This window comes from Bufo bufo, chromosome 4 (assembly GCF_905171765.1).
Source record: "Bufo bufo chromosome 4, aBufBuf1.1, whole genome shotgun sequence".
Taxonomy (NCBI): domain Eukaryota; kingdom Metazoa; phylum Chordata; class Amphibia; order Anura; family Bufonidae; genus Bufo; species Bufo bufo.
The window spans coordinates 17,576,886-17,603,047 of NC_053392.1; the positions used below are offsets into that span (position 1 = coordinate 17,576,886).

At 46.9% G+C, this 26,162-nt stretch overlaps 2 protein-coding genes and 1 long non-coding RNA gene across 4 annotated transcripts in view; 2 read left to right on the forward strand and 1 right to left on the reverse strand.

The window, feature by feature from the left end:
* Positions 1–26,162, reverse strand: part of LOC120997021 (WAP four-disulfide core domain protein 5-like) — an 884,590-nt gene that overhangs the window by 491,277 nt on the left and 367,151 nt on the right. The window lies entirely within an intron of this gene.
* Positions 1–26,162, forward strand: part of LOC120997025 (antileukoproteinase-like) — a 92,857-nt gene that overhangs the window by 58,486 nt on the left and 8,209 nt on the right. The window lies entirely within an intron of this gene.
* Positions 1,241–23,552, forward strand: LOC120997039. The gene is made up of 4 exons (XR_005778049.1): positions 1,241–1,252; positions 2,238–2,239; positions 5,656–5,663; positions 23,459–23,552. It is a non-coding gene; the product is annotated as an uncharacterized LOC120997039 (long non-coding RNA).

A 26,162-nucleotide genomic window follows, 5' to 3' on the forward strand; every position in this document is an offset into this window, starting at 1 on the left:
AACAGATCCCCCTCCCCTAAATAGTGCCATACACAGATCCCCCCTCCCCTAAATAGTGCCATCCACAGATCCCCCCTCCCCTAAATAGTGCCATCCACAGATCCCCCTCCCCTAAATAGTGCCATCCACAGATCCCCCCTCCCCTAAATAGTGCCATCCACAGTTCCCCCTCCCCTAAATAGTGCCATACACAGATCCCCCTCCCCTAAATAGTGCCATCAACAGATCCCCCCTCCCCTAAATAGTGCCATCCACAGATCCCCCTCCCCTAAACAGTGCCATACACAGATCCCTCTCCCCTAAATAGTGCCATCCACAGATCCCTCTCCCCTAAATGGTGCCATCCACAGATCCCCCTCCCCTAAATGGTGCCATACACAGATCCCCCTCCCCTAAATAGTGCCATCCACAGATCCCCCCCTCCCCTAAATAGTGACATCCACAGATCCCCCTCCCCTAAATAGTGCCATCCACAGATCCCTCTCCCCTAAATAGTGCCATCCACAGATCCCTCTCCCCTAAATAGTGCCATCCACAGATCCCTCTCCCCTAAATAGTGCCATCCACAGATCCCCCCTCCCCTAAATAGTGCCATCCACAGATCCCTCTCCCCTAAATGGTGCCATCCACAGATCCCCCTCCCCTAAATGGTGCCATACACAGATCCCCCTCCCCTAAATAGTGCCATCAACAGATCCCCCCTCCCCTAAATAGTGCCATCCACAGATCCCCCCCTCCCCTAAATAGTGCCATCCACAGATCCCCCCCCCCTAAATAGTGCCATCCACAGATCCCTCTCCCCTAAATAGTGCCATCCACAGATCCCTCTCCCCTAAATAGTGCCATCCACAGATCCCTCTCCCCTAAATAGTGCCATCCACAGATCTCCCCTCCCCTAAATAGTGCCATCCACAGATCCCTCTCCCCTAAATAGTGCCATACACAGATCCCCCCTCCCCTAAATAGTGCCATCCACAGTGCCATCCACACTCCCCTAAATAGTGCCATACACAGATCCCCCTCCCCTGAACAGTGCCATCCACAGTATCAGGTGCCTCTCTCTCCCCCCCCCCCCCCATGTGCCAGTATCAGGTGCCACCCCCCCCCCCCCCAGGTGCCAGTATCAGGTCAGGTGCCAACCCCCCCCCCCCCCTCCCCTCCCCCCATGGCAGTAACAGTCGGGTATTAAAAAAAATAAAATAAACACTTCTACTTACCTCCATGTCAGCGATGCGATGCAGCCTCTTCCTGTGTCCCTCCCTGTATTGTGTCCCGCCCTGTATGTCCATATATGGAGTCACTGCTTGTATTTCAGAAAAGGTTTCTGCTGGGATTCGAACCCATGACCTTCTGTATCAGAGGCAGAGCACCTAACCTCAAGACCATAACAGCTGTCTTGCTGCTGACTGAAAAATTATGAGACTTCTACTGTTATAGCTGGCTAAGTGTACATCTATACACATAGCTGCTCATATATAGAGATATAGCAGAGCTGAGTGTGCTGGGATAGCTGTCATATAGAGATATAGCAGTGCTGGGTGTGTTGGGGCAGCTGTCATGTGTATAGATGTACACTTTTTTCAGTCAGTTGCAATGCCTTCTTTATGGCTGTGAGGGTTAATGCTTTGCCTCTGATACACTGATACATTGGAGGTTGTGGGTTCGAATCCCAGACACATCAGGAGACTTTAGTATATACAGTAAGATTAGAGCACATTAGCGAGGGAACATTAAGACCGCTGCTGTGAAGGGGCCCTGAACAGTAAGACATCGATATTTAACTAACTTGAAAATAAACTGTCGGGCCCCGAAGCAGCTGCTTCACCGGTAGTTACGCCACCTCCTGGCTGCCTGTGTGTAGTGTCTGTGAGTGTTAATAAAAAAAAAAAAAAAAAAAAAAATTTGAATGCGGTCGGACGGGCCCCCTAGTGGCGTAGGGCCCCATAGCCACTGCTATGGTTGCTATGGCGATCCCTACGCCACTGTCGGGAATCCTTTTGCAGAAATGACTGCTTCAATGCGGCGTGGCATGGAGGCAATCAGCCTGTGGCACTGCTAAGGTGTTATGGAGGCCCAGGATGCTTCGATAGCGGCCTTAAGCTCATCCAGAGTGTTGGGTCTTGCGTCTCTCAGCTTTCTCTTCCCAATATCCCACAGATTCTCTATGGGGTTCAGGTCAGGAGAGTTGGCAGGCCAATTGAGCACAGTAATACCATGGTCAGTAAACCATTTACCAGTGGTTTTGGCACTGTGAGCAGGTGCCAGGTCGCGCTGAAAAATGAAATCTTCATCTCCATAAAGCTTTTCAGCAGATGGAAGCATGAAGTGCTCCAAAATCTCCTGATAGCTAGCTGCATTGACCCTGCCCTTGATAAAACACAGTGGACCAACACCAGCAGCTGACATGGCACCCCAGACCATCACTGACTGTGGGTACTTGACACTGGACTTCAGGCATTTTGGCATTTCCCTCTCCCCAGTCTTCCTCCAGACTCAGTCCACTGCTTCCGCAGGTCCCCCAAGGTCTGGAATTGGTCCTTCTCCACAATCTTCCTCAGGGTCCGGTCACCTCTTCTCGTTGTGCAGCGTTTTCTGCCACACTTTTTCCTTCCCACAGACTTCCCACTGAGGTGCCTTGATACAGCACTCTGGGAACAGCCTATTCGTTCAGAAATTTCTTTCTGTGTCTTACCCTCTTGCTTGAGGGTGTCAATGATGGCCTTCTGGACAGCAATCAGGTCGGCAGTCTTACCCATGTGGTTTTGAGTAATGAACCAGGCTGGGAGTTTTTAAAAGCCTCAGGAATCTTTTGCAGGTGTTTAGAGTTAATTACTTGATTCAGATGATTAGGTTAATAGCTCGTTTAGAGAACCGTTTCATGATATGCTAATTTTTGGAGATAGGAATTTTGGGTTTTCATGAGCTGTATGCCAAAATCATCAATATTAAAACAAGAAAAAGGCTTGAACTACTTCAGTTGTGTGTAATGAATCTAAAATATATGAAAGTCTAATGTTTATCGAGTTCCTAGAATTTTTTATTTTTTGTCACAAGTTAGTGGAAAATGATGATTTTTTTTTTTTTTTCATACAAAGTCTCATATTCCACTAACTTGTGACAAAAAATAAAAACTTCCATGAACTCACTATGCCCATCAGCGAATACCTTGGGGTCTCTTCTTTCCAAAATGGGGTCACTTGTGGTATAGTTATACTGCCCTGGCATTCTAGGGGCCCAAATGTGTGGTAAGGAGTTTGAAATTAAATTCTGTAAAAAATGACGAGTGAAATCCGAAAGGTGCTCTTTGGAATATGGGCCCCTTTGCCCACCTAGGCTGCAAAAAAGTGTCACACATGTGGTATTGCCGTACTCAGGAGAAGTTGAGGAATGTGTTTTGGGGTGTCTTTTTACATATACCCATGCTGGGTGAGATAAATATCTTGGTCAAATGACAACTTTGTGAAATCTGAAAGGTGCTCTTTGGAATGTGGGCCCCTTTGCCCAGCTAGGCTGCAAAAAAGTGTCACACATCTGGTATCTCCGTACTCAGGAGAAGGTAAGGAATGTGTTTTGGGGTGTCATTTTACATATACCCATGCTGGGTGAGAGAAATATCTTGGCAAAAGACAACTTTTCCCATTTTTTTTATACAAAGTTGGCATTTGACCAAGATATTTATCTCACCCAGCATGGGTATATGTAAAATGACATCCCAAAACACATTCCCCAACTTCTCCTGAATACGGAGATACCACATGTGTGACACTTTTTTGCAGCCTAGGTGGGCAAAGGGGCCCAAATTCCTTTTAGGAGGGCATTTTTAGACATTTGGATACCAGACTTCTTCTCACGCTTTGGGGCCCCTAAAATGCCAGGGCAGTATAAATACCCCACATGTGACCCCATTTTGGAAAGAAGACACCCCAAGGTATTCAATGAGGGGCATGGCGAGTTCATTGAAAAAAAAAAATTTTGGCACAAGTTAGCGGAAATTGATTTTTTGGATTTTGTTCTCACAAAGTCTCCCTTTCCGCTAACTTGGGACAAAAATTTCAATCTTTCATGGACTCAATATGCCCCTCAGCGAATACCTTGGGGTGTCTTCTTTCCAAAATGGTGTTATTTGTGGGGTGTTTGTACTGCCCTGGCATTTGAGGGTCTCCGCAATCATTACATGTATGCCCAGCATTAGGAGTTTCTGCTATTCTCCTTATATTGAGCATACGGGTAATGAGATTTTTTTTTTCCGTTCAGCCTCTGGGCTGAAAGAAAAAAATGAACGGCACAGATTTCTTCATTCGCATCGATCAATGTGGATGAAAAAATCTCTGCCAAAAAAAGAAAAAGGAGGGGAAAGGCGTCTGCCAGGACATAGGAGCTCCGCCCAACATCCATACCCACTTCAGCTCGTATGCCCTGGCAAACCAGATTTCTCCATTCACATCAATCGATGTGGATGAATAAATCATTGCCGGGATTTTTTTTTTATATATACAAAGTGTTTGCCAAAGTATATGAACACCGCCACCTCCTCAGCTCATATGCCTCGGCAAACGTATCTTTTACTGCAGAGGAGAAATCTCGTCTTGCAGCGCCGCATACACCGACTTGCGTGTAATCTGACAGCAGCACAATGCTTCTGTCCGAATGCACATCAGTGCTGCAGCTGGTCGATCGGTTGGTCCACCTGGAAGGTAAAAAAAACAAAACAAAAAAGAAAAAACCAGGCCGCAAAGCAATAACTTTATTAACTTTAGAACAGAACATATTAACTTTTTTAAACTTTTTTAACTTTTTTACTTACCGGTAATTTTTTTTTTGTTTAGTTTTTTTTACCTTTATAGAACAAACCTCTCCTTCCCCATGGGACAATGTGCAAAGCGCAAATCGCCCAAAGATGTGGCGAAGTACGTTATGCACTTTATCCCAGGTGAAAGGAGAGGTTTGCAGCAGCTGAGAGTAAAAGGGCCCTAATAGCCCTGTGTGCCTGTCCTGTGAGATGCAATCCCTATGCTAGGTGTACCTGTGTGTGGTACTTCCGGAAACACTCTCCATAGCATAGGGCAGGGTGGTCAGCACAGTCAGGACAGAAATAGCGGGTGTCACGCCTTATTCCACTCCTGCTACAGACACGACATCTTTTTCGGGGTGACGGTTGGGTTGAGGTACCAGGAACGACACTGGGGAAATGTCGCTCGTGTAGACGGCTAACTACACTGGGGGATGGGGCCACGGAACCTCCTGGGTAAAGGAGGTTCTCGATGATCTCTTCCTGGAATTTGAGGAAAGATCGTGTTCTCCCAGCCTTACTGTAGAGAACAAAACTATTGTACAGCGCCAATTGAATTAAATATACAGACACCTTCTTATACCAGCGTCTGGTTCTGCGGGAAACTAAATACGGAGACAACATCTGGTCATTGAAGTCCACCCCTCCCATGAGCGCATTATAGTCGTGGACACAGAGGGGCTTTTCAATGACACGGGTTGCTCGCTCAATTTGGATTGTCGTGTCTGCGTGAATGGAGGAGAGCATGTAAACGTCACGCTTGTCTCTCCATTTCACCGCGAGCAGTTCTTCGTTACACAAGGCAGCCCTCTCCCCCCTTGCAAGACGGGTGGTTACAAGCCGTTGGGGGAAGCCCACGCGACTAGTTCGCGCGGTGCCACAGGCGCAAATCCGTTCTAGAAACAAATGCCTAAAGAGGGCCACACTTGTGTAAAAATTGTCCACATAAAGATGGTACCCCTTGCCGAATAAGGGTGACACCAAGTCCCAGACTGTCTTCCCACTGCCCCCTAGGTAGTCAGGGCAACCGACCGGCTCCAGGGTCTGATCTTTTCCCTCATAGACACGAAATTTGTGGGTATAGCCTGTGGCCCTTTCACAGAGCTTATACAATTTGACCCCATACCGGGCACGCTTGCTTGGGATGTACTGTTTGAAGCCAAGGCGCCCGGTAAAATGTATTAGGGACTCGTCTACGCAGATGTTTTGCTCGGGGGTATACAAATCTGCAAATTTCTGGTTGAAATGGTCTATGAGGGGCCGAATTTTGTGGAGCCGGTCAAAAGCTGGGTGGCCTCTGGGACGGGAGGTGGTGTTGTCGCTAAAATGCAGGAAACGGAGGATGGCCTCAAATCGTGCCCTGGACATAGCAGCAGAGAACATGGGCATGTGATGAATCGGGTGCGTTGACCAATATGACCGCAATTCATGCTTTTTTGTCAGGCCCATGTTGAGGAGAAGGCCCAAAAAAATTTTAATTTCGGAAACTTGGACTGGTTTCCACCGGAAAGGCTGGGCATAAAAGCTTCCCGGGTTGGCGGATATAAATTGTGTGGCATACTGGTTGGTCTCTGCCACGACTAAGTCCAAGAGCTCCGCAGTCAAGAACAGCTCAAAAAATCCCAGGGCCGAACCGATTTGAGCCGTCTCAACCCGAACTCCAGACTGGGCGGTGAAAGGGGGAACTACAGGTGCGGCTGAAGTTGGTGACTGCCAATCAGGGTTTGCCAGCACCTCAGGGATTCTAGGGGCTCTACGGGCCTGTCTTTGCGGTGGCTGCGACGGGGTAACTAGTGCACGTGCCACCGTACCAGCTTCAACTGCCCTTCTGGTGCTCGCCACGTCACCATGTTGTACGGAAGTGCTGGTACTAGGTCCAGGGAGGGCTGCGCTGCTGGTGTATGCCTCACCACGTGATCCGGCAGCGACAGCCCCACTCTGCTGCTCTTGAAGCGGATCCTGCATAACCTGTGGTCTAGCGACACGGGGCCGGGTACGCCTGGTGCTGCCAGGGACCTCCACCTCCTCGTCCGAACTTTGGGTCAGAGAGCCACTGCTTTCTACAGGTTCATATTCTGACCCGCTAGATTCGTCAGATGAGGGTTCCCACTCCTCATCCGACTGGGTCAGAATCCTGTAGGCCTCTTCAGAAGAATACCCCCTGTTTGACATTTTGGACTACTAAATTTAGGGGTATTCCCTGAGACTACCCAAGAAAAAAAGCAAGCCTGTCTTACAAAGGGGAGGCCAGCGAAGTACCGGAGGCCGCTGCGGTTGATAAAAAATATCAAAACAGATTTTTTTATCGCCGCAGTGCGTGTAAAATGAATGTGCAGTGATCAAAAAATATATATTTTTTGTCACTGCGGTGGGGCGGGCGTGGGTGAACGCACGTGTGGGCGACCGATCAGGCCTGATCGGGCAAACACTGCGTTTTGGGTGGAGGGCGAACTAAAGTGACACTAATACTATTATAGATCTGACCGTGATCAGTTTTGATCACTTACAGATACTATAAAAGTACAAATGCTGATTAGCGATACGCTATTCAGCGAATAAAAGTGACTGCGGTGCGGTGGGGTGGGCGCTAACTGACGCTAACTACCTAACCAAGGGGCCTAAACTATCCCTAAAACCTAACAGCCAATACTAGTGGAAAAAAAAAAGTGACAGTTTACACTGATCACTTTTTTTCCTTTCACTGGTGATTGACAGGGGCGATCAAAGGGGTGATCAAAGGGTTAATTGGGGTGCAGGGGGGTGATCTGGGGCTAAGGTGTAGTGTTGGTGCTACTCACAGTTCAGTCTGCTCCTGTGCTGGATCCAACCGACGAAAAGGACCAGCACAGGAGCAGAGAAGCCATATAACAGATCATATTTACTAATATGATCGGTTATATGGCTTGTGATTGGATTTTTTAAAAATCGCCAGCCTGCCAGCCAATGATCGTTGCTGGCAGGCTGGTGACGAACTTGTTCTTTAACTTTTGCCGGCCCGCGATGCGCATGCGCGGGCCGGCTTGGAGCGAAATCTCGCGTCTCGCGAGATGACGCGTATATGCGTGACTGTGCGCAGCGCTGCCACCTCCGGAACGCGAATCTGCGTTAGGCGGTCCGGAGGTGGTTAATATATACAGCTTTCATATTCTGTTATCAAAAAACACTTTTTTGGCAATATACAACATCTGGATTAGTCAGTGTGCAATTTAAGCTAGAAGTACAGCCATCATTTTCTGGGGTTTTAAAAACACACTTTTTTGCCAAAAAAACACTATTTTCAGGCCTTGCAGCATCAGCACGTGCGACATTACAGGCTTATATACTGCTGTCAAATTCAGTTGTTAAACAAACAGTCGTTTAGGCCAAAAAAATTGTTGGCAGCCTTTGATGGAGATGTCATTGTGAGATACACCCTTAATATATTTAGATTCAGAGATTTGAAATACCGCCATTTGGTGCACCAATGTTTAATTCAGGCCTACAGTGGTTCAGGCCGTGTGAGATACGCCCTTTACATACAGGGGTTTGATTCAAGCATTTAAAATACAGCCATTTTGGGCAAAGAAATCTTTAATTCAGGCCTACAGTGGGTCATGCGTGTGAGATACACCCTGTATTTACAGGGCTTATATTTTTTAATTAATATAACACCCTTTTTGGGGCAAAATACACAATATTTCAGGACTTGCAGCATAAGCATGTTTGAAATTCCTGGGTTATATATTGCTGCCATATTGAGTTATTAAACAAACACCCGTTTGGGAAAAAAAAGTTTATTTGGCAGCCTTTGCTGCGTATGTCATTGTGAGATACACCCTTAATACATTTGGGTTAGATTCAGAGATTTGAAATACCGCCATTTGCTGCACCAATATTTAATTCAGGCCTACACTGGTTTAGACCGTGTGAGATACACCCTTTACATACTGTCGTTCTATTCTACTATTAATTAAACACCCATTTAGGGCAAGACCCTAAATTCAAGAAATATGAGGAAAGCGTCAAATAAGGGACGTGGCCCAGGTCGTGGTGCTGGTGGTGGAGCTCCTGTTGCAGGGAGAGAATGTGGTCGATCTGTGCCAGCTACACGCACAAGTGAAACCCCTTCCTCAGGTGCGAGTAGGCGACAGAACCTGCAGCGGTATTTGGTCAGGCCTAATGCTGCTCTACGAATGGTGAGGCCTGAACAAGTACAGGTGATAGTACATTGGGTTGCTGACAGTGGATCCAGTTCCTTCACATTGTCTCCAATGTTGGCACCTGCAGCCGATGTCCATCAGTCTTTCACCTCACCCCCTTGCAAATCAGCCAAGCAGTCTGAGCCCCAAGTCATGCAGCAGTCTCTTCTGCTTTTTGATGACTCTGTTAGCAGGGCTTCCCAGGGCCATCCACCTAGCCCTGCCCCAGAAGTGGAAGAGATTGAGTGCACCGATGCCCAACCACTTATCTTTCAAGATGAATACATGGGAGGACCATCGCAGCACGTCTCGCATGATGATGAAACACAGGTGCCAACTGCTGGGGCTTTCGAAAGTGTGCAGATGGACAAGGAAGGCAGGGGTGAAGACTGGGTGGAAGATGATGTGGAGGACGATGAGGTCCTCGACGCAACACATGGAATCAAGGTCATGCGAGTGACCTATGTAGTTCGGAGGAAGAGGCGGTGGTCGCACAGAGCCAATAGCACAGCAGAAGAGGGAGAGCAGGGTGCAAAAGCGGAGTGACTATCCGCCAGACAGTACGCCTGCTACTGCCCACCACAGCAAGGGACCGAGCACACCAAAGACAGCTCCAAGGAGTTCCCTGGCGTGGCAGTTCTTCAGACAATGTGCTGGCGACAAGACACAAGTGGTTTGCACGCTGAGCAATCAGAGCCTGAAACGAGGCAGAAACGTTCTCAACCTGAGCACAACCTGCATGACCAGGCATTTATGTGCTAAGCACGAGCTGCAGTGGAGTAGACACCTCAAAAACCAAGAAAGGTCTCTGGCTCCTCCTGCTTCCTCTTCTGCTGCAGTCTCTGTCTCTTCATCCACCTCTGGAGTGACAGTGCCACCTGCCACCCCGCAAGCAACACCAACACCTGGGTCACCAAGCATCTCCACAATGTCCCAAGGAAGCGTTCAGCTCTCCATCTACCAAACGCTGGAGAGAAAGAGGAAGTACATCCCTACCCACCCACGATCCCTAGCCCTAAATGCCAGCATTTCTAAATTTCTGGCCTTTGAAATGCTGTCATTCCGTCTGGTGGAGACGGATAGTTTTAAAGGCCTTATGGCGGTGGCTGTCCCACAGTACGTCATGCCCAGCAGCCACTACTTTTCAAGGTAAGCCATCCCTTCCCTGCACAACCAAGTTGGGGACAAAATCAGGTGTGCACTGCGAAACGCCATCTGTGGCAAGGTGCACCAGACTACGGATACGTGGACCAGTAAGCACGGTCAGGGACGTTATATCTCCATAACAGCACACTGGGTAAATGCAGTGGCAGCTAGGCCTGAGGTGGATAGCAGTTTGGCGCATGTCCTTCCACCACGAGGATTGCAGGGCGCTTCAGTTTGCCTCCTGTTGCTTCCTCCTCCTACTCTGCTTCCTCAACCTGTACCAGCTCCTCATCCGGTCAGAGTAACACCTTCACCACAAATTTCAGCACAGCCAGGGGTAAACAACAGCAGGCAGTTTTAAAACTTATCTGTTTTGGGGACAACCACAACACCGCGCAGGAGCTGTGGACGGGCCTTGAACAACAGACCGATAAGTGGTTTGTGCCAGTCAGCCTCAAGCCCGGCCTGGTGGTGTGCGATAATAGGCGAAATCTCGTAGCAGCTCTGGGACTAGCCAGTTTGAACCACATCCCCTGCCTGGCGCATGTGCTGAATTTGGTGGTGCAGAGATTCCTTAAAAATTACCCCGATATGTCAGAGCTGCTGCATAAAGTACGGGCCGTCTGTGCGTGCTTTTGGCGTTCTCACCCTGCTGCTGCTCGTCTGTCAGCGCTGCAGCGTTACTTCGGCCTTCCCGCTCCCCCCCCCATATGCGACGTGCCCACCAGCTTTCACATGCTGGCCAGACTGTGTGAGCAGCAGCAAGCGATAGTGGAGTTTCAGCTGCAGCACGCACGGGTGAGTCGCTCTGCGGAACAGCACCACTTCACCACCAATGACTGGGCCTCCATGCGAGACCTGTGTTTCTTGTTGCGCTGTTTCGAGTACTCCACTAAAATGGCCAGTACCGATAACGTCGTTCTCAGCGTTACTATCCCACTTCTATGCCTCCTTGAAAAAACGCTTCTGGCGATGATGGAAGAGGATGTGGCACAGGAGGAGGAGGAGGAAGAGGGATCATTTTGTAGGGTTTCCGGCCAGTCATTCACAAGTGGCTCCGTGGGTGGTTCCTGCACCCACAAACCCAAGGTACACAATTGTCCAGCCAAGGCACAGTTCTGGAGGATGAGGAGGTGGAGGATGAGGAGGAGGATATTCAGGAGGAGGAGCTTTTTGTTTCTTCTGGGCAGCCTGGCACACACGAGCTCCGCAACGACCACCGAGTTGCCCACATTCTAACTTGTGCTGATTACTGGGTGGCCACGCTGCTGGATCGCCATTACAAGGACAATGTACCGTCCTTAATTCCATTACTGGAGCGTGATCGTAAGATGCGCGAGTACAAGCGCACGCTGGTAGACGCGCTGCTGGTGGCATTCCCATCTGACAGCGGGGGCACAGTGGAAGCACAAGGCGAAGGCAGAAGACGAGGAAGAGGTCGCCAACGCAGCTGGGGCACCACCAGCACCTCAGAAGGCAGGGTTAGCATGGCCGAAATGTGGAAAAGCTTTGTCAGTACGCCACAACAACCAGCACCGGCAGCTGATATGGATCGTCTTAGCAGGAGGCAGCATTTCAACAACATGGTGGAGCAGTATGTGTGCACACGCCCACACGTACTGAATGACGGGTCTGCCAAACTGGGTCTCCAAATTGGGCACATGGCCTGAGTGTGCCCTTTACGCCTTGGAGGTGCTGGCCTGCCCTGCAGCCAGTGTTTTTTACTAAACGTGTGTTTAGCACGGCAGGGAGCGTTATCACAGACAAGCGCAGGTGCCTGTCCACAGCCAATGTGGACAAGCTCACATTCATTAAAATGAACCAGGCATGGATCCCTCAGGACTTGTCCGTACCTTTTGCAGAATAGACATGTATACCGGCACTAACCAGCCATTGTTATACTGCAGCGCAATTGCTCATTCTTGTATTTTGGATATTTCACACTCTTTTGGAGTGTACCCTAATTTTAAAAATTTAAATTAAAACCAAAAACCTGTGTTGGCTACCTCGTCCTCCTCCACCGCCGCTTCCACCTACACAGCTACGTCCACAACCTCCTCAAACTCCTACTCCTACTCCATATGGAACTCCACCTCATAAATCATTTTTTTAAATTTATTTGTATGAATTTTATTTTAGGTCATTTCACTACTTTGTTATTTACATTTTTGAGTGAAATTCACCAGTTTTTGGGTGTACAGTACCACTGCTATACCTAGTAGGCAGGTTAAACAAAAAAAAAAAAAAAATTTACATTTTAGGGTGAAATTCACCATTTTTGGTGTGTATAGTACCACTGCTATACCTAGTAGGCAGGTTAAACAAAAAAAATTATAATTTACATTTTCTGGTGAAATTCACTAATTGTTGGGTGCATAGTACCACTCCTATACCTAGTAGACCGGTAAAAAATTTTAAATATTTGTCAGTTACATTTTGTGGTGAAATTCACAAATTTTTTGGTGTGATGTACCACTGATATACCTAGTACAAGTTAAAAAAATAAATAAATAGTCAGTTACATTTTCTGTTAAAATTTACCAATTTTTGGGTGTGATGTACCACTGCTATACCTAGTACAAGTTAAAAAAATTAATAAATAGTCAGTTACATTTTCTGTTAAAATTTACCAATTTTTGGGTGTGATGTACCACTGCTATACCTAGTAGACAGGTTAAAAAAATAAATAAATTGTCAGTTCCATTTTCTGGTGAAATTCACAGATTTTTGGGTGTGATGTACCACTGCTATACCGAGTAGACAGGTAAAAAAATAAAATAATTGTCTGTTCCATTTTCTGGTGAAATTCACAGATTTTTGGGTGTAATATACCCCTCCTCTACCTAGTTGACAGCTTAATAATATTCAATAATTTTTCTGTTACATTCTTGGGTTGACATTATACAATTTTAGACGTGAATAAACACCTGCTCTGCATAGGTGACAGGGAATAACATTTTATAAATTATTCAGTAATATGCGCCACATCCTGTCATTCAATGCTTAAACTTTGAAAAGTTGTCACACTTTTATGCTTTAATAATTTCTCCCATATTTCAACGCTATAATTTTATATTTGAAAAAAATAATCCTCCCTTGGATGTGGTCTCTTTTTCTCACGCTCCCTCTCCAGCGTGGAACCCTGATTCCCCGCCACCCGTGATCACCATGGTAGGCGCATAAAAGAACATCGAAAGTTGATAGAGCAGATATCACATTGGATCGTGAACATCACAGGGACGTGCGACATGGTGGGGCAGTAAGTGTGCACACGCCTACACGAACTGACTGACAGGGGTCAGCCCCTGCAACTTCTGGGTCTCCAAATTGGGCACATGGCCTGAGCTTGCCCTTTACCCCTTGGAGGTGCTGGCCTGCCCTGCAGCCAGTGTATTGTCTGAACGTGTGTTTAGCACGACTGGAGGGGGTTATCACAGGTTATATTTCCCAATGTTTTGGGGTGTACCCTAATTTTTAAAATAAATTTAAAACCAAAAAGCAGTGTAGGCTACCTCCTCCTCCTCCACCGCTGCTTCCACCTACACCGCCACATCCACCGCCTCCTCAACCTCCTACTCCATATGGACCTCGTCCTCCTAGATCAAGATTATTTATTTATTTTTACCTATTTTATGTTATTTTAAGTCATTTCCCTAACCACATTTGTTTGCAGGGCACTTGCCATGCTCTTAACCACATTTTGATGCCATTTGCAGCCCTCTAGCCCTTTCCATGACATTTTTACAGCCATTTTAGTGCTCAAAAGTTCGGGTCCCCATTGACTACAATGGGTTTCAGGGTCAAGTTCGGGTCAAGTTCGGGTCCGGAACTCGAACGTTTTTCTGAAGTTCGGCCGAACCCGTCGAACCCGAACATCCAGGTGTCCGCTCAACTCTATTAGAGATGAGTGAAGTTGTAAGAAATTTGATTCGGCTGCTTCGCTGAGTTTTACAAAAGAATCTGCTTTGTGGCAAATTACATCACAAAGCGCATTTCTTTGTAAGTAGCGGTTGCAATAACAGGGATCAGCGATTGCGGCACTTCCCGTCATTGTAACCCTCAGATGCCGTGTTCATACATGATCGCTGCATCTTATAGTAAAAGTACAGTGTAAAACAACAACAAAAATTATACTTACCTGATCCATTTGCTTGGGACGGGCACTGCCATCTTGATTGAAGGTCTAAAGCAAAATCTCGCTCGGGACGCAATGACATGCAGGGGATTCTGGCCGAGATCTTCAATCAAGATGACGGTGCACGGCCCATAGCGAGCAAGTGGATCAGGTGAGTATTATTTTCTTTATGTTTTTTTGCACTATTTCAGTTTAAATCGATTCACTACTACGAAGCACGAGGAAATTTGGCTTTGCAGCGAATCTAATTTATCCTGAAATTCGCTCATCACTAATTGTTATCATTAAAGTAGTTTCTGGGATCCCAGCAACAGTTCATTTTATGTGACCTTATCAACAAAAAAAGTATTGTCCAAGGCATACATCCCCTTTAATGGATGGTAGACATACAGCAGATTGAAAAGGTTGTATGGGGGAAGAGGGTCATTCTTATTGATCCCCTGCTGCTTCTCTTTTGACTTTTACTGACTCCCCACTGGTTTCTGCTTCCTACTCTCCTGTCAACACGCATGGAAATGCCTAGAGATGCCTGTCAGCCAGTCATTGGCCACAGTGGTGTTCAGCCCCAGTCAGTGGTTTGTTAAGCAGGCATCACCAGGCATTTCACGGGTATTGAGATTGGACCAGGATGACGAGACCAGACGGTTTAAGTAACTGTCAGGTTGGGAGGGTATGACTTCTTTTTTAACCCACTCTGTGCCCTTTCTAAGTAATGTTTCCACCCAAACTACCAACCATAAAAGGGGTTGTATGCTTTAACAATACTTTTCTGTTAGAAGGGTCTCAAATAGCCTAGACCCTCAGTACCACAGAGAAACTAAACCATCCACCTGACCATTGAAGTCAATACTCAATCCTTGTACAGCACTGGCATGTTGAGTCCTCCACAAATAGACATCTCATTCTACTGCATGGTAAATGTTTTTCAGTATATCTTCTCACATGTTGGTTCCCACATGCCTTATCTACCAAAAGGAGAGTGAGATGACATACTAAAGGTTAGTTGGAGAAGGTAGATGTGTGGAGACATAACAGAGGATAATACATGTAAATGTGTAGATGTCACTTTTCTGGTGGTGGACACCTGCCAATATGTCAAAGACCTTTAAGTGCAGGTAGAAAGACCTCAGAGAGAGAGGAGAGATTAACACCAACCTTCAGAAGATCGTATTATTCACCCATAGGTACAGAATGAGTCATTGCTCAGTCAGAACTGGTACACCAATGGTTCAACTAGAGATGAGCAAATTTCAAAAAAATTAGATTTGGCTGGTTCGCTGGTTTTCCGGAAAAATGTGCTTTGATCCAAACTAATTTGTGACTAATCACATTAAAAACGTCTCTTTCCGGGCAGCAGAGAGCCTTTATAAGGGTGTAGAACACTGTTCCTTGCAGTAACACGCATAGGGAGTGTGCTGGGGTAGTGAAATAATACTGTGAGTCAGTATGACATGCAGATGACAGGCGTCACTGTTAGAATCACTGCACACTTCACTTATTTGGGCAGTCACGGGGCCAAAACTGACCAAATAACTCAAGTATTAACTCAGCCTTACAGGTCGATGTTAGTGTAAAGAAGAAGTGCACTCCAATTACATCGTCGTCAGCTGATTCCACATAGATGCCTACAGAAACTGTTCTATTAAACGCTTATACAAGTAGAGCCCCCCCGACAGAGTGGAGAGGGTGTCAGCAGTAAGTTTGTGTTGACGTCACTGATTATTTTGCCCTTCCTCTTATCCATCAGAACAATAACCCACAAAAAACGGATCCTGTCTGTGGAGATACGCCTTCACTCGGTCAGCATTTGCTCAATAATCTATCAGTATTGATATTGGCAAAAAAAAAAAAAGGAGTGTATCTAAAACAGAGATGACACGTAAAAGGAATATTTGCATGTCTTCTGTGTTTTGTACCCACTCCTGCTTTTGGCTACCAAATCATAAGCCAATTCTGATGGGACCATACAGACCTTATAGCTGCTACACAGACAGGATCCATTGTGCATCTCATTTTTACTCCCTTCTAACAGATCAGAAGAAAGGTCAAATAAATCATCTAAATTATGATGTCAGCCAGGCCAAAAGGCAAAATAGAGGCCCAGTCATGAAGTGGGGAGGGGGAGAACAGCATGAGAAGTCCACAGAGTGGACCTATGACATAGTGTTGAGGTGGAAGCAGCATGAAGAGACCACAGAGTGGCCCAATGACAGGGTCTGGAGTTTGCCGCAGAATCAGGAGGCCACCGAGTGGCACAATGACCGAGTCTAGAGGTGGCGGCAGCAGCAGCAGCATCAGGAGGAGGCCACAGAGTGGCACAATAACCGGGTCTGGAAGTGGCGGCATCAGGAAAAAGCCACAGAGTGGCACAACGACAGAGTATGGAGTTGGCAGCAGTATGAGGAGGCCACCGAGTGGGACAATAACTGAGTCTGGAGTTGGCAGCAGTATGAGGAGGCCACCAAGTGGCACAATAACCGGGTCTGGATGTGGCGGCATCAGGAAAAAACCACCGAGTGGCACAACGACAGAGTTTGGAGTTGGCAGCAGTATGAGGAGGCCACTCAGTGGCATAATGACAGAGACTGGAGTTGGCAGCAGTATAAGGAGGCCACCGAGTGGCACAATGACCAAGTCTGGAGATGGCAGCAGTGTGGCTTTTGCAGCAGCATCTGGAGACCACAGAGTGACCCGGTAACAGAGTGGGGCGGTGGGTGTCAATACCAGTACCTGCTGACAAAGGTGGGTGAAATAAGGATCACTTGGCATCAGATGTGTGGCATCAGGCGGGTTGCAGCATCAAAGTAGTAGCTGAGGATTATCTAGTCTGATGCATCAGGAATTGGTGGTTGTAAATCCTGGCTGATCCACGCCTGATTCATCTTAACAAAGGTCAGTCTCTCCACATTTTGGGTGGACAGGCAAGTTCTCCTTGGGATAACTATGGCCAACGCCGCACTAAACACCCGCCACACTACTGTCAGGGCAGGACAGCTTTTCCAGGGCAAACTCGGCAATTTTCAGCCAAAAATCCAGTTTGGCTGCCCAGTAGTCCAGCGGATCATCAATGTGGGGTGGCAGGGTGCTGTCCAAATATGCCATCAACTGCTGGTTCAGGTTCTGCTCTACGTCTAGCTGCTGCTGCTGGTGAGTAGTTTCTTCACTATGCGGGTGAAGAAAGCTGCTCATCAGCGACTGTAGACTCAGGCTGCTGCTGATGGAGCTGGTACTGCTCCTGCCACCCCACTCCTCCATAGCAGCCATGGCAGTGGAACGTGAGCGCAGAGGGCGCCTCAGGTCAGACCTGTGAGAGAATGGACGATGACGCAGATAGGCAGTGGCCAACTGACTACATAGGATATCTCTGTAGTTCAGTTTGTCCTCCCTCTTGGTGGGTGTAAAAAAGGCCCCCATTCTGGACCAGTAGCGAGGGTCCAACAAGGTGGAGAGCCAAAAGTCATCTTTCTGCCGAATGTTGACAATTCGGATATCACTACGCAAGCAAGTGAGCATGCATCGTGCCATTTGTGCAAGTCACTCCGCAGGATTCCCTGCCTCCATCTCCACTGCCTACTGCCACGGTGTGTCTGGGTCCTCTGTCTCATCTTCCTCATCGCCTTGTAGCTCCTCTGGCTGCTCCTGCTGCTCCTGTCCTGTCAGCTGAGTTGAAAAACCACCCATTTGTCGACCCATTGTCTGTGCTCCAATGTCCTCCTCCCCCACCTCCTCCTCTTCCAGTTCAGCCGTGAGATCAACGTTCCACGTGTTCTGTCCCTGGACCAGCCATTGTTACCAGCATCTGTTCCAGGACATGAAGCAGTGGAATTCCAACGAGTGGAAACATCGCATATCAGCCTATGTTGGGGGATGCCATTCTGCCGCTGCAACTCAAGGAGGGTGTGTTTTGAGGTGTGCTAGTGGGTGAAGTGCATGCAAAGTTTCCTGGCCATTTTTAGGATGCCTTGCAGATGGGTGGAAGACTTCAGGAACCATTTGACAACCAGATTCAACACGTGTACCATGCAGGGCGCATGGCTCAGCCTTCTTTGACGCAGCGCCGACATTATGTTCTTCCTGCTGTCAGTCAGCATGGTTCCGATTTTCAGTTGTCGTGGAGAAAGCCAGATTTTGATTTCTTGATGCATTACTCGGAGCAGTTCCTCCCCTGTGTTACTATGTTCGGCAATGCAAACCAGGTGCAGAACAGCGTGACACCGCCGAGCCCTGCGCATGTGGTATGCTGGAGGGGCACTGTGACTTGTCCCTGCATTGGAGGCTGGGGACATGGTGGAGGATGAGGAGGCAGAGGCGGACATTGTCGCAGGACCAATGGCGTGACAACGAGGAGGCAGAAGCGGCGTGACCTGGACAATTTGCTGGTGTGGCTGTGCAGGAACCACATTTACCCAGTGAGCCGTAAAGGACATGTATTGTCCCTGACCGTAGTTACAGCTCCACACGTTGGCACTGCCGTGCACTTTGGCAGACACCGACAGGCTCAAGGACTGGCCCACCTTCTGTTCTACATGTGTGTGCAGGGCTGGTACTGCATTTTTTGCAACTGACGGCTTGGGACTCTCCCCCTCGGCTCGCCACAAGCCATCAGTTCTCTGAAAGGTGCAGAGTCCACCACTTGGAAAGGGAGGGACTGCAGCACCAGCAACTTGGACAGGAGCACGTTCAGCTTCTTTGTCGTTGGATGCGTGCATGCATACTGCTGTCTCTTGGCAATCGATTCAGTGATTGATTGCTGACAGAATGACTGACGAGGGGTAGGAGCAGGGAAATCTGGACCAGCAAAAGATGGGATTGACAGACAGCTCCTTTCGGCTGAGGTGGTGGAGATTTGACTGGCTGAAACTGGGTACGTGCCACTGGGTGACATAGCGGTAGCTGCTGCAGGCTGGACCACCACATCAGTGCCACAGTTCACCCAGGTCACTTTATGGTGACGCTGCATATGTTGACTCAGGGCAGTGGTGCCAACATTTGCACCCTGCCCACGCTTCACCTTCTGCCCACATATTCTACATATGGCCATGTTGACCTCCTCTGGCGGCTTCACAAAAAACTCTCACACCGCCGAGTACCTTATTTTCCCTCCAACACTACTCACTGGCTGACTGCTACTGCCGCTGCCTTCGTGAACCCCTGCACCACTCCTTTCCAGGCAGATAGGCTGCTGCATAGCAGGTGTTCTACCCCGTGCCCATTTGGCTCCCGACCTCCCACTGCTGCCACCCTGCTGACTCCCGGCCACGCAAGCGACTTGCTGGCTCCGCCGCTGGCTCACGGGCAAGATGCCACCCTCTGCTCCTGATGATGACGAAGCCCCTTCGTCACCCGGATCCCAAGTGCGATCGGCTTCATCATCATCGAGTAGTGTCTGCACATCACTGATGTCTTCCTCAATGGTCTTTGGGTCAGGAACCTGACCGCTCGCGACACAAGCTCTCCTCATCACTATTTTTCCGCCTAGTGGAGGAAGCGGCAGATGTCTCCTCCAGATCTTGGCTGGGCAGTAACTGCTGACTGTCCTCTAGTAGCTCTTCCTCGCTGAAAAGTAGATTCGAGTTTTCAGCATATAATACTTCTTGCTGTGAGGGAACTTAAAAGGACAGAGGCAGGTTGAGGACAGGTGGGGGCACAGGGCCTGTTCCCGGGCCATGCCAACTAAGTGTTATGTCTGATGAACCCACTGACTGTTGGCTGGGGGTGTCTGATGTCACTTGGGATGATGTTGATGACCGAGTTAACAAATCAAGAACTTCTGGGTTGCTGGTCAAGAAACGACCGCTAGATGACACAGGTAGCTCAGGCCTCTTGCTGCAACTTCTGCTGCCACGTCCCCTTACTCTGCTGCGACCAGTGCCTGCGCCAGAAACATTCAGGCCTCTGCCACTCCTCTGTGCATGGTCCTTCACTTCTCTGTCTGACATACTTGTAGCTAAACTAAACAAATTAAACGGAAATTAAAACACCCCTAAAAGCGACGAATATATTTTTCTTTTTGTACTGAAATAGGCCAATAAATTATTTCTGCGCAAATAACACAAATGTGAATATTTCTAATTTTCTCTAGAAATATGACAAGAAACGCTTTTACCGCAAATAAAACCAAATGTGAACAGCGTCTATTTTTCTCGTATTGTACTATAATAGGGCACTAAACGCTTTCACCATATATAGCTGCAGAAGTGAACAGAGTATATATTTCTCTTTTTCCACAGATATAAGCCACTAAAGGCTTTTCAACATAACACTTGAACCCCTACAACAAATTACTGGAATGACAAAGCTGTATAATGGCTATTTGGATCCCCAAATAATCTTTCCCTGCACTTGTAAGGCCTCATGCATACGACCATTGTTTTGGTTCGCAGTTTTTGCGGCTTGGATGCGGACCTATTCACTTCAATGGGGCCACAAAAGATACGAACAACACTCCGTGTGCTGTCCGCATCCGTTTCTCCGTTCCGTGGTCCGCCAAAAAAATATAACCTGTCCTATTCTTGTCAGTTTTGCAGACAAGAATAGGCAGTTATATCAATGGCTGCCCGTGCCGTTCTGCAAATTGCAGAACGCACATGGACGCCATCTGTGTTTTGAGGATCTGCAATTTGCGGACAGCAAAACACACAATGGTCGTGTGCATGAGGCCTAAATGGTATTTTTTCCCAATGATGTTTTCTGAATGACTCTCCCTAGCCCCTGCAACGTCTGTCCCTGCACTAAGCTGATGTGAAATGATTCCTCCCTATCCTTATCGTGCACTTATAAAACACTTTTTTTTCCACATTGAGGTTTTCTTTCACTCTCCCTAGCGCCTGAAACGTCTGTCCCTGAACAAAGTACGATGGTGAATGGCAGAATCTAAGATGGCCGCCGTATTTATAGGGCTGTGACATCACCGGGCTGGCTGGCTGCTGATTGGCTGCATTCATGGCATTATAGGTCATCCTGCCTTCCCAGAGTATCTTGCCCCATGTCCTCACACGTGTAGCCGCCATTGTTAGGAAAAATTGCAATTCGTTACCACGAAGCGAGAGAAAATTCGGATTCATTCAGAATAAAACATTTCCTGAAATTCGGAACGAATTAGACTTCGTCAGCTTCGATTTGCTCATCTCTAGGTTCAACCTATAGTATATACAATCCAAGCAAAGAGAAAGTCAGAAGAATTATATTTGACCAACACCATCATTGTAGGTTAGAGTTTAATGATTGTCAAGAGTCCACACGGACAAAGCTATGGAACATCTACTGGTTTTACTGTTATGCCCAGGGGCGTCGTTAGGTCAAGCATTCGGGGCTTGAGCGCCGTATGTTTTGTCCAGTGCCCCGAATGTTATGTTATGCTGGTAGCATTTTTGGCTATTCCAGGGCCCTTTAATATTGGACCTGGACAACCCCACAGATCATCTCCCCACCCTCCTTGTACTTGATCTGCTGATACTCTACTTGCAGGCTGCGCGAGCATGAGTTCATTCACTTCGGTGCGCAATCCCGTCCTGCGGCGCGTGATCCCGCAAGACCCGCCACGGGAGCAGTGGCGTTACTAGGGCTGGTGTCACCCGGTGCGGTGGAAAATGGTGTCACCCTATCCCCCCCCCGAGCAATATTTTTTTTGTCATATAACCAAAAATAGGTTGAAAGAATGAAAGAAATCAAAGTTAATGCTTTTAAAAAATAACGTTTAATTTAAATCCAACCCCTTTACTGAACAAATAACATTTTACAACACTAAATTTAACAAGATAAAATTATAAATAATTAAATAACACAAAATTCAACATAAATAATAAATAAATAAATAAATAAATAATTAAATAACACAAAATTGAACAGGAACAAATACAAGTGCACTTAAAGAACATCTTAATCAATTCAGAACTTTGCTTTCCTGGCCTTCAAAGCTGCAAAACTATTAATTGCTTCATCGAAATCAATGGTTTGCACTAATTCGCTTTCAAATGACAACAGTGCAAGATCGGAAAGCCTAGACTCTCCCATTGTAGATCGCAGATAATTTTTGATAAGTTTAAGTTTTTAAAAGCTCCTCTCGCACGAAGCCACAGATACGCAGATTGTGAGAAATAATTTCAGACATAGTGAAAGGTGTGGGAGAGACTCAATAAAATCCCATTCAGCTATGAAGGTCAAAACTTGTAAAGCTGCCCAATCTTTGACTTCTTCTAGGTCCAACTTTGCTGCTGTTAGGTGTCTTCTGAACCTTGGTATCTCCAGTAACAGCTCACTCTCAGATACCTCATCGTAGAAATTGGTCAGTTTTGGAATGGACACCTTTAATTCTCCTTCAGTGGCAGATATGAGACTCTTTGCTTGAACAGCCTCAAACATGCCTGCTACTTCCATGATAGCTCTTAATCTGGTCTGGAGTTCCAAATGAAAGCGATCAATGCACTCAAACATCGCCCTCTTATTTTCTTCTTGGAGACTTGGGATTCCAGCATCTCTTGCCAGTTCCCCTGCCATCCTCTTCTTGAACCTGGTTCTTCTCTCTACTGCAATTCCATATTCATCAGCTTTTAAAAGTGCCTGCTGAATTGCATTTTCGACTAGGTGACTGCGCTCCTCACACTGAAAAATTCTTAGTGTCTCAAGCTTTGTCACCACCTTATCGAGACTTAAGCCCTTAGTCTGCAGGTACTGCTGTGCATCATTAACTTCCCTCAGTACATCAGACCAGAAGTGCAGGTAGCATAGAAAAGTAAAGTCACAGACAGCAGGTAGAAGACCTTGTGCTGCTCCTCTTGTGTCCATATTTTCACATGGTTCACAAAGAGCTCCAAGTGCCGACACAAACATGTCAAATTTTTCTTTTACTGGCTTAACTGCAGCATAATGAGCACTCCAGCGTGTTGTGGATAGTCTTTTTACTGACACTCCAGCATGGTCAATTAACACATCCCATCGATGGGTGGAAGCAGCAAAAAAAGAAAACATTGTCTGCAGAGTTCCAAAAAAGGTCACGCAAGATGCATTTTGAGCAAAAGTGTGCTGACCACACAAGTTAAGGGAATGGTCCACACATCCATTAAAAATAGCCTTCCTGTTTTTCCCCTTCAGAATGGATTGTACACCTCCATGGATTCCAGCCATAGTAGCAGAATTATCATAACCCTGAGAGCGGCACATCATTATGTCGAGTCCATCACTTTCTAATTTTTGAAGAATGTCAGAACTGAGGTCAGCAGCTTTTTTCCCCTTTAAAGGGAAAAATCCTAAAAAAACTTATTTTACCTCAACTTTCCTGTTGGTGATGTGTACATATCTGATCACTTCAGACATCTGATCAGTATGCAATACGTCAGGTGTGCTGTCAAACATGATGCCAAAGTACTTTGCAGACTTTATGTCCGTTACAATCTTCGCCTTCACATGATTTGCCAGGACACTTATAAACTCATTCTGAGTTTGTGGAGACAGATAGGAGACAGACACGTTAAGGTTGTGCCGCTTTAACCTTATTTGGTGTTCCTTCAGTACCGGATCATACTTGGAAGGCATCTCAACCATCTCAAGAAAGTTCTCTTTATTCAAAGAAGACTCATCTTCCTTGTGACCACGAAATGCCAGATTCTGCTTGGCAAGAAACAATGTGATATCCAACAACCTGTGCAAAATGTCCCTCTACTTTTTCTTCTCAGTCTCCATTTTAGAAATAGTTTGGGCATCAATGGTTTCATGCAGCCTCAGTCCTGCTGCCAAAGTTTTCCACTTTTCCAGACAGTATAAGTGCTCTTCGGATGTCTCATGATTATATACCTTTGGGCTCAGTTTCCACCACTTCTGAAACCCAGTGACAAATTTGGATGTTGTATCTGTAGTACAGCTGGTAAAGAGTCGGCAACAAAAGCAATATAAATTCCCGCTGACAGGTGAGTAAACCATCCACGTCCTCAGAATTTTCTCTCCGTTTGGCATGACCTTGTAAAACCACACTTTTGAAATTTGGCGCACTTCTCCCTTTGATGCAGCTTTTTCATCGGGCCTTTTGGTGACACTAAAAGGACCATCTTGGTTCTGGAAAGAAGCGCTTCCTCTTTTCACAATTTCTACCTGAAAATGATCTGGAACCGGTATCTCCCAGAAGGACACATCAGATAAAATTTGCAAATCTTTCTCCTTAACTGCAGTCATGTCTTTCATAGTATACGGACCATGGCTTGAGTCACTTTCAGCACTCTCTTCTGCTTCAGATTCTGTCATTTCCATTCCTTGCTCTTCTGCTTGAAATTCTTCTATTTCCCCTCCTTGCTCTTCTTCAGATTCTGCCATTTCCACTTCTTGCTCCTCTGCAGAAAGCTTTCTAGCAAAAGCATCAGAAGAATCAGCTTGATCAATTGGCGGAGTGTCTTTTGATGAACCCTGGCCATCATCTGGTCTTTTGACATACTTGAGCATGGATCCAGCAAGGGTTTTGATCCAGCAAGGGTTTTGATTGCTTGAATTTTTGCCTCTTTTGTTCTCCTTTGCTGGAATCCACTTGGCCTCTTTGACTTATGCACTCCATGTGGCATGGTGGAATATTCGCTTAGGAATTCAGACTTTGCTTTCTGAAATCCATTTGAAAAAAGGACAGCATGAAAACATATAATTTGTCTCTTGTGCTTCTCATATTTTGCTAATGGTATGGATAAACCATATAATACACCGTCGTTTGGTTTAACTTTGGGGGGGGGGGGGGGTTGTTGGAGGTGCTAGCAGACAGACAGATCGCCGATGGGAAGGCGGGGTGCTAGTGGCAGGTCTGGTGGAAGTATTTTTGCCAACACAAGCAAAGCTACACTTTGGCGCATTCTCCCCCCCCAGAACTCCCCCTAACACCAGTATCCGGACCCCACTCCAATCTCACAAACTCCCTACTGCCGCCCGCTGCCTCGGCTCCAGTCACACACCCCTGACCCCGTGTGCTGCTCTCTGTGTGAGTGAGGGGCTGCGCCGCCGTACGGCACATGTAGCACACAACACACCTGTCAGAGCCTGGTCTCAGGAGGAGCACTTCCAGATTGTTTTGTGTCGGCGGACAGAAAATAATAGCAGGCTCAGGCTGGCAAGGCAACTTGAATTATGCTAAAGTCGTTGGGCTAGGGCCATTTTAATGAACTCTTTTAGTGTGACAGTCGATTTGCATGTGGTCATCACAGGACTGTCGTGCCGGCCATTAGGCCATAGTAGTGTCACTATGACACTATGGCCAGTGTGATGGTCCCGTGATGACCACATGCAAATTGACTGTCACACTAAAAGATTAACTGTTGGCTATATTACAGAAGGCTGGTCCTGGTGGTCAGTGGTGTGGCCTGTGTTCTACAAGGCTAATTTACATTACTGAGAAATACAGGGCACACTACAGCATAATATACTGGAATCTACAGTATACACTGTAAATATATCAGTCCTCCAACCAAATAATAACACCGCCATACAATGACCAGATAACACCTACATACAGTGACTGGATAACACCTCCATACAGTGACTGGATATAGGATATAAGGGGGCACAGTATAGAGCAGTGATGGTGAACCTTTTAGAGACCGAGTGCCCAAACTGCAACCCAAAACCCACTTATTTATCAAAAAGTGCCAACACGGCAATTTAACCTGAATACCAATATGGTCTGTCTTCCATGTACTTTATCATTTACATAGCTATAATATCCTGTCTACAGTCAATGCGCTGCCTGTGCTGTTTATAGCGCGCCCTGCACTGATGAATTGCAGAAAAAGTCTAAGGCATATTGGTACACCATAGACTTTTTCCCAGGGTGTGGGATGGGTCTCCACAGTGAGGGCTCTGAGTGCCTGACATCTCTCCAGGTCCAACATGGAGTCCAGGTTAAAGTTTGGAAATGCCCCCCGCCCACAAATATAATTAAGTAGGCCGC